The following is a 14,935-nucleotide window of genomic DNA, read 5'->3' as shown; positions in this document are numbered from 1 at the left end:
TTAAGCTTTGTTAATGCCAAGTGCCGTAATAATCTGAATGTACTGTGTTAGCATTTTGTAACTTTTCATTTTCAGGAGACTTTCTGTTTGAAACTAACACTTCAACTTTTCTACCTGAAATTTTTTTAGGAACAAAATTGTGTCTGTTTTTCTCAGAAGAGAATTCCACAAGGTAAGACATTGTTAATGTAGTAATAAAACAAATACAGTTGAATACAGACTTAATTGCTCTGGCTTTTTAAAAAAGTCCTTTTTCTATTCTTACTTTATATCTTTTCTTGATTATTACAGTATAAATTTGTTAGCTACTCCTTTACTACTTCAGAATTTACTAGCAAGGCACAAGTCATCATATTTGAAGTCAAGATGAAAAGTGTGATAAACGTAGTACTTCTAAAACTCAAATACTGCTTTTCATTGTCAGAGCTTACTCCTAGCATCCTTAGGAATTAGTTTGTCCATTCTGAGAAAAAGTTGTTTTCTTTCATTGGGGCACATTCACCTTTTACCTCAGTGGACATTATCTAAATGGCTTTGAGGAGTAGTGGGTTCATAGAAACTCTCTTAGAACCTTTAAGATTATTTAGCAATGCTTCCATCTGTGGAAATTGTATAACTCCTATATTTAGTTTAAAAAGTGGAATGCTTCCTACCAGGTAGATTAAAAAAGATTGAGTAACATCTAGTATTTTAAAAAAAATCCTGAATGATCACCTTACAGTGGATTTTAAATGATCGTTGAAATACATTATTGTACACTTTAGACTTATGAAGGGTGAAATGTTCAAGTGAGTAAGAGTAAAATCTCCTTATCAGTGTGCTTATGCTATGCCAGGAACTTAAAATCAGTTGCTTGGCAGCATCAAGAATTTACTTTGGTTAAATTTTCGGGGGAACTTTTGGCATAGGTAGTAGTGATTAACTGCAGATTAATTCAGTCTGTCAACTGGAAATGCTTATAGAGTGAATTATTCAAATCAGTAACTTTCTCATTTTTTCTCCTTTTTCAGTATCCTGTGTCTTAAGGGGAGCATGCATTCTCAAATGCATCTTTTCCACCTGTTTTTGAAACTGACCCAGATTTAGTTAATCAAGTTAGTTTTTATCCTGATAATGGAAAAAAAAAGGGTTAAAATAAAAGGAGACGCACTAGCTGATGAGGAGGAAGGGAGAGCAAATTACCACATTTTAATTTCCAAGTTTCTTGTGAAACTCTTTCCCCGTATTTTTTTCTTATACTCATAGAGGGTTAAGGGAGGGGGTCCTGGAACCTGTGTATAGATAGCACTATCTGATCTCCCAGGGCACTACTCAGAGGAGAAATCCAGATCCTTCTTTTCCTGGACCACAGTGCTTAAAGTAAAAGCAGAAACTTTCAAAATATTTAATCTTAGTGAACTTGATCTGTTACATCTTTGTCATTGTTTTTTTGGCAAATAAATGTAAATCTTGGACCTCAGTACAATGTATGATGCAACGATGATGAATCATAGTGTCTGTACTCTTAGGGTTCCCCTATATGTGTTCAATAAACACAAAGATGCTTTCTTAATTTTTTTAGGGTAGAAAATAATCTTTAGAAGATTATTCGTATTTATACAGTATCACCCTGCTATACACTTAAGGGCATTAAAAAACGAAAACTTCAATTATTATTAACCACACATTTAAAAATAGTTGAAATGGTAAATTTTATGTTATGTGTATTTTATCACAATTTTAAAAGTTTTTTTTTTTTTAATTTTGGGCAACTCTGTTTATTATGAAAGAAGATGACTTTGTCTGAAGTATGTTTTAATCTCAAGTACAAGAGTGTGAAGTTAATGATACTCCTCACTTTGTGTCACATCCATTTGTTGGTGGTCCATTGAAGGACTGTTCTTCATGTCTTTTATAATTAGTCCCTATGTAAATGACCTTTTAATGTGTAGGTGTGTATCCTTTTATTTGTGTCTTGTAAAAGATTTTATTATTTTATGTACCTGTATTTTAATTATACATTAGGTCTTAATCTAGTTCTTTTGGTCCCCTCCACCCTCCTCTTTCTTATTTTTTTCTAAGATCTGGCTGTTTTACTTTGTTTATCTTACTTGTTTTGTCCAACTGGTGCATTGTATTCCAGGTTGTTTTTCAAAATGAAGCTATTAACTCATCGACATAGAAGACAAACTTACAATTACCAACGGGGAAAGGGGCGGGGAGGGATAAATTAGGAATTTAGAATTAATAGGTACACACTACTGTAAGTAAAATAGATAAACAAGAACAAGCTCAGGGACCTGTGTTCAGTATCTTGTGGTTACCTGTAGTGGAAAAGAATCTGAAAAAGAATGTATATCTATGTTTATATGTATGTGTAACTGAATCACTTTGCTGTACATCTGAAACACTGTGAGTCAACTATACTTCAATTTTAAAAAAATTTTTTAAAAATGAAGCTATATATGTAAAGTATCTTAAATGTATAAGGCACATAAAACGAGAATTTAGAAAAAGGCCAGTTTTTGCACATTTCTTTATATTAGAATTAAAATTAGAGAATGAGTTAGATGCTGTGGAAGATTAGAGGAAATACTAAACATCTGTTTAGAAGGCTTAGAGTCTGTTAGAACAGTCAAAGAAAAGAATTGTTGGGTCTAAAAAAACATGTATTTTTCTTCTAAAAATAGTATGTTAAAATGCCTAGGTCTCAGAGTTAGCTGGCAAAAGCCTAATAGTTGAAAGATAATACCAGTAATAGTATAGAATCTCATTATCTATTGCTTTTTAGTTAATTTCTCCATTGTAATGCACAGCACTGATCAGATCAGGGAGGGGCTTCTGTCAAGTGGGAAAATGCACCTTGTTGGGAGCAGTTTCTTTTTGTGGGAGGAGGATCTTAGGGGCACTTAGTTCTGGAGGCTAGGAGGAAATGTAGAACTGATTGAGTAGTGGAATGGAGAAGGGTAAGGAATTCACATCTGCTAAAAGCCAGTGTTGAGGCTTTTTGAAAGAAGTAGTTACTTACATGTCAACACTTAAGTATTTGTAAAATCTCTGGTGTGAAGACTGGCATCTCTTGAAATTGATAATAGATTTGGTATCCTATGCATTGTTGAATACTCACCCCACTCTTTAAAAATTACAATTCAGGGAATTAGACATGAGATAACATGGTCTCTTTCAGGTTTCTTTAATTTTTGAGTATTTTGTGTGGCATAGTAATTTCATTATTTTCACTTTGTTAGCACATACCATAAGTAGGACAAACAGTATTCTCAATTTTACAAGTGAGGAAACCAGTAGTGGAATTAACTTTAGATTCTTTTTACTGATCTACACTGACACCCTATCAATGGATATTTTGCTCTATATAGAAGATGTAGTTACAAGGATAGTTTTAACTTGGAAGATATGTTTCTAACCAAAAAGAACCTCATAGCCTGAGAAGTTTAAAAAACATACGTATATAAACAAAAATATAACCAATGAATAAGGTAGATGGTATTCACTTAACCTTAAGATTCATTAAAACAGCATTTAATAAATTAATATTGGTTTTGTCCACCACTGTTATATACAAGATTATTTCATAAATATTTCCAGCTTAGAACAAATACCATAAATTGAGATTTTTTTTCATTTTGAACTTGCCTTTTTAATATACTTTAAAATTAGATACCTAACTTTAATGAGTGGGAAATTAGAACCCTTTTGTGAATTTGGAAAGGGCATTTGATCTCACATATTTCAGAATATGGTAATCCTCTTCCCATAAATTATTTGTTTGTAGTATGAAAATCAGGCAGACTGTATCATAAACCTGTATCTTTTATCCTGAGAGACTACTTTGGTTCAGGCCTGGCTTTAGCACAGATCAAGATTGGTTTTGAGTAATCCAGTGCAATCCTAGGTCATTCTAGGTCTGGAGAGTCCTCGGATATACTGACCATTTGGTTTCATTACCTGGTTTACATTTGAGCCTGTGGAAAGATTTCACATGTAGGTGGGATAAAGGGATACAGATCAACTCATAGTCTATTGAGTAGATTGGAGTCATAGCATTTTGAACTTTGGCATTGTTTTTGTTGTTCAAAAATAGGCTATGACAGGTCTTCTGACTCAGATTTCTTACTGTATTTTAAGGCTTCAAATGTTACAGTTCAATTTAAGTAAATTTTAACTTTCAAAAATATGGATAGCTTTAGCCTTTTATAAAAGAATACAGTTATTTCAGATACCTCGTGTTTCATCTTCCACTCTTCCTTAGAATTCTATATGAGCTGCCTTGATTTTATTTTACTTTTAAGCCATTTGCTTTTAGATTAAAAAGAAAAAACCTCCAAAAACAAAACACCGAATAGGTTGAAACTCGACACAAATTGCTGCCACAGAACAAAAGTGCTGATCAAGTTAAATCAACCTCTGTAATGTGTATTGAAAGGAAAACCTCTCCTCTCTCCCCCAATTTGAAGAACAAGCATTTTCCCTGCCAAGAAGGGCTGACTTTAAATGGACCAGCTGTCCATATTAGGAGCCTAGGGTTGCTAAGGTGACCATGGCTGTTTGGAGAAGAATGCAGCTGAGAGGGCAAGTTCTTGATGTGTGAGCTGAGGGAAGGAATGTGGTGTGATTGTGCAGCATTCCTCTTAATCACATGCTCACAAAGTGCTGTGTGGGCAGCGTGTAGAAAGTACAGGTCTGAGTGCTGGAGCTTGTTGGTTAAAATCGTTTTGTTTTCATGTGAGCCAGAGGCTTACAGTTTAGATCGAAAGCATTTACCTTGTATGTATGTATGTGTTTTGGGTAAAGGGGAGGGTGTTTTAATGGTGGATGAAATGGTAATGAATTAATTTTGTTTGATGGACAGACATTTTTATACAGTTGAGAAAAATGTATCTTACGATACATGATCGGTTTCAGTCATATGTACAGTGTTACTAGTTCTCCAAGTGAATGATGTATTCTTTGTAATTGTGCTTATTTCTTTGGCACTTTTAATTACAGAATTACTTGAAAGTCCTAAGAATATGCTGTCTGTTTGCTCTATTTTTTCCTTTTCTTTTTAAAGTTCTTATTCCTTCTCTAAGGGAGATCTTAGTACATTAAGTGTTCCTTCCCCTGAAGCATCCAAAGATAGGTTCCGGAATTTGATAAAAAAATATGAATCAAGGAGCAGTGGGAAAGGTCAAAGGAACACCTCACTTACCTGAAACACTATTTCAATTTTACCATGAGCATCATTACTAACACTTGCAATGACATGCAAACACAAATACTGATATGGACACTTACTGAACTAAAAGTTTTTTTTTTTTTTTAAATCCTTGTTTCCACGTCCCTACGATAATATGTTAATCCTAAGTGAAGGCATAAATGTGTAATATATTTAAGATGTGAAATAGTTGGAGCATTGGCATTCCTATATTACATTAGCATTTTTTTTCAGATAGTCTACTTTTTTTTTGACATGGTTGCTATTTAACTGAATTATTTATAAAATATGGAGAGAAATTAAAAGATTAAAATATTTGATTTTTGAGTTCAGTTGGTTCACTGACATTTCTTATGTCTACCTTGATAACTTTTAATGACATTCTCTGTAACCTGTACTGTTTCCCCCAAAATGCAGCAGAATATAATTGGTTTACATATATGCTTCGTAACAGCCCTTAACTTTAATATAAGTATGTAGGGTTTTTTTCCTTTATAGTTTATCTTAATCTTCTTCTATCCAGAAGTCATATATTCTTCCCCGCTTTGTCAACTAAAAGCTTTATGATTATGCCTTTCACATTTAATTCTTAAATCTTCCAATAATTGATTTTTGTTAAGGTATGGGTTATGAATTAATTCTTTCTATATGGATAATTGGTTATTCCAGCACTGTTAATTGAAATAGTCCTTCATTCCTTCCAAAATTCTCTGTGTTACAAATTTTCATATATGGGTGTTTTCATTTCTGTACTCTTTCTTCTGTATCTTTGGTCTATTTGTTTACCTCTGAATTATTATTCTACTTTCTTAGATATCTGCAGATACTCAGTTTTGTTTCTTGTCTTGTTTCTGATCTCAAAGGAAATGCTTTCAAGTGTCACCATTTAAAATGACACTTGTAGGTTTTTTCTTTATTTTTTTTTTTGAGATGGTCTTTATCAAGTTAAGGAAGTTTTGTTCTGTTCTTACATTGTTAAGAGTTATGTTTTGTTTTAAATCGTGAATAGTTATGCTGTATTGAAAGCCTTTTCTTTAACTCTGGAGATGATCAGAATTTTTTCTCTATCTGTTAATGTGGTCGGTTACCTTGATTTTCAGATTAGGCTAACTAAGCACTCCTGGGATAAATCCAGTTTAGTCATGATGGAGTATCTTTTTTTTTTTTTTTTTATAAATTACTGGATTTGGTTTGCTTACACCTTGTGTACAATTTTTTTTTTTTTTTACATCTGTGTTCATGAATGAGATTAGTCTATAAGTTTCTTTTTTCATATTGTCCTGGTGGGGCTTTTTTAAAAATCTCTTTCTCAATGAGTTAAAAAACTTTTAAAATTGTAGTAGAATACACCCAACATAAAATTTACTTTCTTAACCATTTTAAAGTGTACAATTCAGTAATGTTAAGTATTTTCATTTTGTTGTGCAACCAATCTCCAGAACTTTTTCTTCTTGCAAAACTGAAACTCTACCCATTAAACAGCTCTTCCACATTTCCCCCTCTCCATAGCCAACCACTATTTGACTTTACGTTTTTATGAGTTTGACTGCTCTAGTTACCTCTTAAAGTGAAATTATACAGTACTTATCTTTTTGTGCCTGGTTTATTTCACTTAGTATAGTGCCCTAAAAGTTCATCCGTGTTGTAGCATGTGTCGAAATTTCCTTTTTAAGGCTGAATAATATTCTACTATATGTATAAACATTTTGTTATCCATTCTTCTGTCATCGGAAAGTTACGTTGCTTCTACCTTTTGGCTATTGTAAATAATGCTGCTATGAACATGGATGTACAAATATCTTTCTGAGACCCTGCTTTCGGTTCTTTTTGGTATGTACCCAGATCACTGGATCATATGGTAATTCTGTTTTTAAGTTTTCGTGGAACTACCCTCCTGTTTTTTACAGCAGCTATACCATTTACCTTCTGGCAGCAATGCACAAGGGTCCCAGTTTCTCCACATCCTTGCCAACACTTATTTTCTGGCTTTTTTGGTAGTAACCATCCTAATTGACGTGAGGTAATAGCTCATTATAGTTTTGATTTTCATTTCCCTAAAGACTGGTGATGTCAAATATCTTTTCATGTGCTTGTTGGCCATTTATATTTCTTTGGAGAAATGTCTATTCAAGTCCTTTGCCCATTTTTTAGTTGAGTTATTTGGTTTTTTGTTGCTGTTATATTCTAAGTTGTGGGAATTCTTTGTGTATTCTGGATATTAGATATATCTCCCTTATCAGATATACTATTTGCAAAGATTTTCTCCCATTCCATAAGCTGGTGTCTTTTCACCCTGTTGTTTCCTTTGGTGCACAGTTTTTAATTTTGAAGTAGTACAATTTATCTGTTTTTCCTTTTGTTGCCTACGGCTTTGGTGTTGTGTCCAGGAAATCACTGCCAAATCCAGTGTCATGAAGCTTTTTTTTCTATGTTTTTTTCTAAGAATTTTATAGTTTTAGGTCTTATGTTTTGGTCTTAATCCATTTTGAGTTAATTTTTGTATATGGTGTAAGGTAGGGGTCCAGGTTTGTTCTTTTGCATGTGGATGTCCAGTTTTCCTAGCACTATTTATTGAAAAGACTGTCTCTTCCCCTGTTGAATAGTCTTGGCATCTTTTGTCCTAGTTGGATTTTGGTATGATTTAGAAAGTGTTTCCCTTTTTTTTTTTTTTTTTAACTATTCTCTAGAAGAATTTATTTTAAGATTTTAATTATTTGTTGTTCCTTGACTATTTAGTAGGGCTTAACCTGTAAAAAATTGGGGCTTGATGCTTTTTTAGTGGAAAAATTTTAAACTACTGCTTGCTGTTTAGTTTTTTTTAATGATTATTCATCTATTCAGTGTCTATTTCTGTTAAATGGTCAATTGATTAGTCTTAAAAATTGATACATAATTCACATACCATAAAATTCACCCCTTTAAAGTATAAAATCCAGTGTTTTTTTTTAAGAATATTCACAAAGTTTTATAACTATCACCACTGTATTTCCATAACAACTTCATTATCTCATTTTGGAAACCCTATACCCATTAGCAGCCACTGTTCATACTCTCTTCTGTCATCCCCTGACAACCAGTAATCTGCATTCTGTCTATAGATTTTCCTATTCTGGGTCTTTCCTATAAATGAGTCATATAACATGTGGTCTTTTTGCCTGGCATCTTTCAGTTAGTATGATGTTTTCAGATTCCATTCATGTTGTAGCTAGTGTTAGCACTTCATTTCTTTTATGGTGAAATATAATCCCATTGCGTGGGAATACCACATTTTGCTTATACATTAGTCAGTTGGTGCACATTTGTGTTGTTTCCATTTTGGGGGCTATTAATGAATAATGCTGCTGTGAACCTCCATGTACAAGTTTCTGTGTGCACATATGTTCTCAGTTTTCTTGAGTATGTACATAGGGGTGGAATTGCTGGATCACATGGTAATGCTGTATTTAACTTTTTTAGGCTCTACCTGTTTTCCAAAGCAGTTATACTATTTCACAGTCCCACAAGTAGTGTATAAAGGTTCCAGTTTCTCCACATCCTTGCCAACACTTGCTCTTGTCTGGTTTTTGTTTTTTTTTTTATTATAGCCATTTTAGAGGATATGAAGTGGAATCACTTTGTAGTTTTGATTTGCATTTTCCTAATGATTAGTGATGTTGAGCATCTTTTCAGTTTTTTGACCATTTGTATGTCTTTGGAGAAATGTCTATTTATGTCTTTTGTCCATTTAACAATTGTTTTTTTTTTTTTTTGTCTTTTTATAGTTGAGTTGTAAGATTTCTTTATATAGTCTAGACTCCTTTCAGATACATAATTTCCAAATATTTTCTCCCATTCTTTGGATTGGCTTTTCACCTTCTGCTAGATAAGTTTCAGCTTATTCAGCTATACTTTGCAGGTGTAGCCTTTTGGATTTTCAGTTATATGCAAGGTATGTGATTTCATTCTCCGTTTTGGGAATCTCAGAATATGTAGCCTGTCTCTAGCATTCTGTAGTTTTCAAAGGAGTGTTATGAGGTACCCTTAGAGTCAAGAGCCACCTTCCATAGTGTCTGTATGTTTGTGCCAAATTAAGAAGTTTAAAAACAGTTTAAAAAAATTTATACAGCATTTTAGATTTAGGCAGTAAAGCCAGTCTGGGCATCTAATCTACCATGTTGCCAGAAATGAAAATTCTTGATCCATTTCAAATGAACATAAACTTTAGATAAGGTTTATGTAAGAAATATGGCACAGAATTCCAATCAGCAGGCCCCCATTGAAAAAAAAAAGGTCCTTGGCTATATTTGTGTAACTCAATTATTACGCTGTACACTGGAAACTAACACAACATTGTGAATCAACTGTACTTCAATTTAAAAAAATAGTCATTGGCTTTGAGTTCATTCCCTTCTATATGTTCCAGCTAAAAGAAAATGTTCAAAGTGTGTGTGTATATATAATATTTTAATGTTATAGAATATATATTGTTATCACATAATAATATAAAATAATATGTATATTTGATATCCTGATTGAACCAACTACAACTAACCTTAGGTCTGTTTTGATTTGGATAAGATGGTTTCTACTCGATTTGCATAATAACTGTGCCAGTGGAAGTAGTGCTTCCCTTAGGTTGGGAGTCCTGCCCAGGTAGCACCAGGGTAAGGGAAAAGGTAATTATCTCCAGGTATTCTGAATAATGGTAAAAGAACAATTTTTCCTTTCATTTCCTCTTTAATGCAAATGATTAGTAGTAAGTTGTGGGGCCAGGGCAACATCATAAGCCTTTCTCTTACGAATTGATTGTTACAAGCAATTTGTTAGTAGACTGTTAGAACAGATGTCTGAGGGCACACCAGCCATGACTGCATTTTATCTGAAACATAAAAGGGAAACTTTAGGTTAGGATTCTCGACCCTAATAACAGTGATGAGTTATATTGGTAGTATACTTCCTGGGATATTATGTGATGAAAATGGCACTTTATCTCTGGTCTTCCTCCCCAAAACCCAATAATCCTCATCTAATCATGAGAAAAACATCAGACAAATCCCAATAGAGAGACATTCTACAAAATAACTTGAGCAATATTGCCCCAAACTGTCAGGGTCTTGCCATAAATCCCACCCGCAGAATGATGTTCCACAACTGGGAAGGAACCCAAAACCTGGCTTCTTGGAGTGAAGGTTTCAAACCCCACATCAGACATCCCAGCTTTTAAGACATAATACACTTGAGAGATGAGCCCCCAAAACATCTTAACTTTGAAAACCAACAGGGCTCATGTCCCAGGACCTGTACGACTAGTGATCTGAGAAATTGCTCTCAAAGAGCTTGTGCACTCAGACTCCCCCACTGCAGAGCCCAGCTCAGAGGGAGCTAACATGCACCCATGCTTGCTTATGTTAAAGCATTGGCCTGAGAGGCAGGCATCCAATTTAATGCACACATCTCGGAGCCTGTTGAAATACTCCCTGGGGACAGAGACTGGTGGGTGCTCTTCATGCTCTCCCTTTGCTGTGCTCCAGGACACCAGTATCTCCCAGAGGGACGTTTCATGCGCTGGTGCCCAGGGGCTGCCTCTTGATCACCTGGCTCTAGAGGCCAGCGGAACTTGTGTTCCTAGTCCCACAAGACTGTATGAATCAGTGTCACTCAGACCCCTGTCTGTTACTCAAATTGTGACTGCTGTCAGGGGACACCTCTACATCATGTGGCTCTGGGTGGCCTGTGGGGTGAGTTCATGAGTCTTTAAGGAGTCTAGCTAATGGAGAAACAGTTCTGAAACAGCTACCAAGATATAGCAAGAGGCAGCAGACCCAGGAGCTCAGTCTTTCTGTGAAGGAGACCTGTTTAGCTGATCATCGTGACTATGGGCTGCGGGTGGGCTTCTAATTAAACATGCATCTTGAGACTGACTGTAATCCTTTCCAGAGACCTTGGAGGGTGGAGATTACCTTTGAGTTCATCCCCTGCCACACTCCAGAGCACTAGTGTCTCTTGGAGAGAAGCTTTGCATGTCTGGCGCCCTGGTTTCTATAGCTGCTGCCCAGAAGACATGCTTTGATCACCTGGTTCTGGTAGCTGGGGGCGGTGGGGTGGGCAGGGAAGCTTGCATTTCTGGGTCCCGTGGGACTGTGGTATTAGGAAAGATGGTTCTTGGCAGGCTACCACCCCCCGGGCCCTGCACAGACAGTGGATTGAGGTACCCCTTTCCCCCCGCCACCCACCATCATCCCAGGCTTTCTATGAAGGAAGCCTTTTGTCCTGCAGCTTCAGCCTGAGTGGCAGGCTTCAGGTTTGGCACACATTTAGTGGTGTGTGGAGCTGCTCTCAAGAAACGTTATATGCATGCCATCTTTGTGCTCGTCCTCTGCCTTGCTCCAGCTCACTGGCATCGCTGCTTAAAGAGCATGTACCCTTGCCTGGAGCCAGGGTTTCTGCAACTGTAGCCAGGGGTTGCCTCCAGATCGCCTGGCTCTGGTGGCCAACAGGGCTTATGCTTGCAGTCCCACAGGATTCTATATGTATAAATACTTTCAATAGCTGATAGCTCAATTTCTGACTTCAAGTCCGCCTGGATCTAGATACTGAGATCCTCCCCTTTTGGGACACTAACAGGTTTTGGTACATCATCAACTACTGGGAGCTGATAAAGATATGATAGGCTGCTTGGGGAAGCACAAAAATTGAGGGGCAACCAAGAACTGAGGCACAGTTGGACAACAAGTTTCATCTTCCGCACAGGGCCACTCCTTCAAGACTGGGAGAGGTGTTTGTTTCATCTACTGTATAGAAACCAACACCCAGAGAGTCAAACAAAATGAAACATAGGCATATGTTCCAAGTGAGAGAATAAGGTAAAACCTAAGGGAAAAAAACCTTAATGAAGATGAGTAATTTGTTACTCATAAATTGTTCAAAGTAGTGATCATAAAGATGCTCACTGAAGTGGGGAGAAGAACGGATGAACACAATGAGGAGTTTAAAGAGATAGAAAACATAAGAAAGTACCAAATAGAAGTCACAGAGCTGAAGAAAACAATAACTGAACAGAAAAATACATTAGAGGGGTTCAACAGTAGATTAGATGATGCATAAGAAAGGATCAGTCAGTTCAAAGACAGAGCAGTGGAACTCATCCAATCAGAGCAGCAAAAAGAAAAAAGAATGAGAAAAAAGTGAAGGTAGCTTAAGGGATTTATGAGACATCAGATGGACTAATATTCATATCACAGGACTCACAGAAGAACAGAGAGAGAAAGGGGCAGAAATCTTATTTGAAGAAACAATGGCTGTAAATTTCTGGGGAAGGAGATGGACATCCAGGTCCAGGAAGCCCAAAGAATTCTAAAAAAGAGGAGCCCAAAGCAACAGGCACCAAGATACATTATAATTAAAATGTCAAAAAGTTAAAGAGAGAATCTTAAAAGCAGCAAGAGGAAATCAACTTACGGTATACAATGGAATCCCCATAAGACTGTCAGCAGATTTTTCAGTATAAACTATACAGGCTAGAAGAGACGGGCATGATATATTCAAAGTGCTGAAAGGGAAAAAAAAAATCTCCCAACCAATAGTGTTGTACTCAGCATAGTTATCATTCAGAAGTGAAGGAGAGATACCATTTTCCAGACAAGCAAAAGCTAAAGGAATTCATCAGCATTACAAGACACCATTACAACAAGCCTTACAGGAAATGTTAAAGGACTTCTTTAAGTTGAGAAGAAGGGTGCTAATTTGTAGCAAAAACACTTATGAAAGAAGAAGTCTCAGTGGAAAGCAGAATACACATTTTTCTCAAATGCACATGGAACATCTTCCAAGATAGATCATATGTTAGGTCATAGCCAAGTCTTAATAAATTTAAAGGGATTGAAATATTATGCATCTTGTTTGACCACAGTGGTATGAAACTAGAAATTAATTACTCTAAGAAAACAGAAAACTCACAAATATGTGGGAGTTAAACAACATGCTACTGAACAACAAGTGGGTCAAAGAAGAAATCAAAAGAGAAGTCAAAAATACCTTGAAACAAATGAAAACGGAACGGTAACATACCAACATTAATGAGATGTAGTAAAAGCAGTTCCAAGAGGGGAAGTTCATAGTGATAAACGCCTATCTCAAGAAACAAGAGAAGTCTGAAAACAACCTTACTTTACACCTCAAGGAACTAGAAAAAGAAGACCAAATGAAACCCAAAGTTAAAAGGTAGAAGATAAAAAAGGTTAGAGCAGAGGCAAATGAATGAGAGACTAAAAAGACAATAGGAAAGATCAGTGAAACCAAGAGCTGGCTCTTTGAAAAGATAAACAAAATTCACAAACCTATAGTTAGACTCACTGAGAAAAAAAGAGAGGACTCAAAAGAATAAAATCAGAAATGAAAGAGGAGATGTTACAACTGGTAACACAGAAATACAAATACAAAGGATCATAAGAAACTATGAATAATTATCACTAACAAATTGGATTATTTAGAAGAAATGGATAAATCCCTAGAAACATACAAGGTGCCAAGACTGAATCATGATGACATAGAAAATCTGACCAGACTGATTAGGAGTAAGGAGGTTAAGTCAGTAGTCAAAAACCTCCCAACAAACAAAAGCTGAGGATCAGACAGTTCCACTGGTGAATTCTACCAAACATTCAAAGAAGAATTAATACCAGTCACTCGCAAACTCTTATAAAAATAAAAGAAGTAACTCTTCAAACGCATTGTATGAGGCAAGCATTACCTTAATACGAAAACCAGACAAGGATGCCACAAGAAAAGAAAATTACAAGCCAATATCCCTAATGAAAATAGATGTGTAAATCCCCAACAGAATATTAGGAAACAAAATTCATCGATATATAAACCATGATCAAATGGGATTTAGCTCAGGGATGCAAGGATGGCTTGACATCCACAAATTAGTGTGATATACCACATTAACAAAATGAAGGATAAAAACCATATGATCATCTCAATAGATACAGGAAAAGCATTTGACAAAATTTAACATCCTCTTATGATAAAAACTCTGAAAGTAAGTATAGTGGGAACATACCTCAATACAATAAAGGCCATATGGGGCAGGCTCACATCTAACATCATACTCAGTTGTGAAAAGTTCAGAGCTTTTCCTCTGAGCTCAGGAACAAGACAGGATGTCCATTCTTGCCATTTTTACTCAACATAGTAGTAGAAGTCCTTACCAGAGCAATTAGGCAAGAAAAGGAAATAAAAGGCATCCAAATAGGAAAAGAAGAAGTAAAACTCACTATTCACAGATGACATGATATTATATATAGAAAACTCTTAAAACTCCTTCAAACTATTAATAAAACAACAAAAATAAAATTCAGTAAAGTTACAGGATACAAAATCAATACACAAAAATCTGTAGTGTTTCTATACACTGGTAATGAACTATCAGAAAGAGATAAAACCATTCTATTTACAGTTGCATCAAAAAGAATAAAATACCTAGGAATAAATTTAAACAAGGAGGTGAAAGATCTTTATATTGAAAATACAAGATATTAATGAAGGAGACCAAATGGGATGATATTTAGTGCTCAAAGATTGGAAGAATTAATATTGCTAAAATGTTCATACCACCCAAAGCAATATACATCTTCAGTACAATCCCTATCAAAATTCCAGTGGCATTTTTCACAGTAATAGAACAAACTAAGATTTGTATGGAAACATAAAAGACCCCAAAATAGCCAAAGCAGTCTTGAGAAAGAACAAAACTAGAGG

At 35.4% G+C, this 14,935-nt stretch overlaps 1 protein-coding gene across 4 annotated transcripts in view; it reads left to right on the top strand.

Annotated features, from left to right (window-relative positions):
- The window catches only part of FRS2 (fibroblast growth factor receptor substrate 2), a 104,332-nt gene that overhangs the window by 54,906 nt on the left and 34,491 nt on the right, over nucleotides 1–14,935 (top strand). For 3 of the 4 annotated variants that reach the window (XM_074375437.1, XM_074375439.1, XM_074375438.1), the window contains one exon: nucleotides 130–172. The exons of the other annotated variant lie outside the window; for it this stretch is intronic. The gene's annotated coding sequence lies outside the window, so the exon portion shown is untranslated. The remainder of the gene's footprint in view (nucleotides 1–129; nucleotides 173–14,935) is intronic. 4 annotated transcript variants of the gene reach the window in all.

This window comes from Camelus bactrianus, chromosome 12, assembly GCF_048773025.1.
Source record: "Camelus bactrianus isolate YW-2024 breed Bactrian camel chromosome 12, ASM4877302v1, whole genome shotgun sequence".
Classification (NCBI taxonomy): domain Eukaryota; kingdom Metazoa; phylum Chordata; class Mammalia; order Artiodactyla; family Camelidae; genus Camelus; species Camelus bactrianus.
Note: the sequence above shows the minus strand (reverse complement) of the source record. Positions and strands in the feature narration are given on the sequence as shown.